The following is a 1,602-nucleotide window of genomic DNA, read 5'->3' as shown; positions in this document are numbered from 1 at the left end:
CAAACTCCGGGCGATTGCGCCTCTCTCGAACCCGACCAAGTACTTAGGACGGCGCTGCGCGCCGCCGGGACCTGAGAGGGTTTCGAGGTGTATTGTGCAGGGGAGCTCAGCCTCCTCCTGTTTGCAGAATAATTGAGCGGACGCTTGCGTGTTCGCGCGGGCCCCCGGGACACACTCCCGGGCGGCCGGCTGCTCAGCTCTAGTTGACGCAGCTCCCTGGTTGATCCTGCCAGTAGTCATATGCTTGTCTCAAAGATTAAGCCATGCATGTCTCAGTACAAGCCGCATTAAGGTGAAACCGCGAATGGCTCATTAAATCAGTTATGGTTCCTTAGATCGTACCCACGTTACTTGGATAACTGTGGTAATTCTAGAGCTAATACATGCAAACAGAGTCCCGACCAGAGATGGAAGGGACGCTTTTATTAGATCAAAACCAATCGGTCGGCTCGTCCGGTCCGTTTGCCTTGGTGACTCTGAATAACTTTGGGCTGATCGCACGGTCCTCGTACCGGCGACGCATCTTTCAAATGTCTGCCTTATCAACTGTCGATGGTAGGTTCTGCGCCTACCATGGTTGTAACGGGTAACGGGGAATCAGGGTTCGATTCCGGAGAGGGAGCCTGAGAAACGGCTACCACATCCAAGGAAGGCAGCAGGCGCGCAAATTACCCACTCCCGGCACGGGGAGGTAGTGACGAAAAATAACGATACGGGACTCATCCGAGGCCCCGTAATCGGAATGAGTACACTTTAAATCCTTTAACGAGTATCTATTGGAGGGCAAGTCTGGTGCCAGCAGCCGCGGTAATTCCAGCTCCAATAGCGTATATTAAAGTTGTTGCGGTTAAAAAGCTCGTAGTTGGATTTGTGTCCCACGCTGTTGGTTCACCGCCCGTCGGTGTTTAACTGGCATGTATCGTGGGACGTCCTGCCGGTGGGGCGAGCTGAAGGCGTGCGACGCGCCTCGTGCGTGCTCGTGCGTCCCGAGGCGGACCCCGTTGCAATCCTACCAGGGTGCTCTTGAGTGAGTGTCTCGGTGGGCCGGCACGTTTACTTTGAACAAATTAGAGTGCTTAAAGCAGGCAAGCCCGCCTGAATACTGTGTGCATGGAATAATGGAATAGGACCTCGGTTCTATTTTGTTGGTTTTCGGAACCCGAGGTAATGATTAATAGGGACAGGCGGGGGCATTCGTATTGCGACGTTAGAGGTGAAATTCTTGGATCGTCGCAAGACGAACAGAAGCGAAAGCATTTGCCAAGTATGTTTTCATTAATCAAGAACGAAAGTTAGAGGTTCGAAGGCGATCAGATACCGCCCTAGTTCTAACCATAAACGATGCCAGCCAGCGATCCGCCGCAGTTCCTCCGATGACTCGGCGGGCAGCCTCCGGGAAACCAAAGCTTTTGGGTTCCGGGGGAAGTATGGTTGCAAAGCTGAAACTTAAAGGAATTGACGGAAGGGCACCACCAGGAGTGGAGCCTGCGGCTTAATTTGACTCAACACGGGAAACCTCACCAGGCCCGGACACCGGAAGGATTGACAGATTGATAGCTCTTTCTTGATTCGGTGGGTGGTGGTGCATGGCCGTTCTTAGTT

At 53.2% G+C, this 1,602-nt stretch overlaps 1 non-coding gene across 1 annotated transcript in view; it reads left to right on the top strand.

Annotated features, from left to right (window-relative positions):
* Nucleotides 1–213: 213 nt before the first annotated feature.
* LOC124563882 overlaps nucleotides 214–1,602 on the top strand; it is a 1,910-nt gene continuing 521 nt past the window's right edge. Inside the window, exon 1 of the ribosomal RNA XR_006970407.1 lies at nucleotides 214–1,602. This exon is cut by the window's right edge and continues 521 nt beyond it. This is a non-coding gene — a ribosomal RNA (small subunit ribosomal RNA).

This window comes from Schistocerca americana, unplaced genomic scaffold, assembly GCF_021461395.2.
Source record: "Schistocerca americana isolate TAMUIC-IGC-003095 unplaced genomic scaffold, iqSchAmer2.1 HiC_scaffold_1254, whole genome shotgun sequence".
NCBI lineage: Eukaryota > Metazoa > Arthropoda > Insecta > Orthoptera > Acrididae > Schistocerca > Schistocerca americana.
Note: the sequence above shows the minus strand (reverse complement) of the source record. Positions and strands in the feature narration are given on the sequence as shown.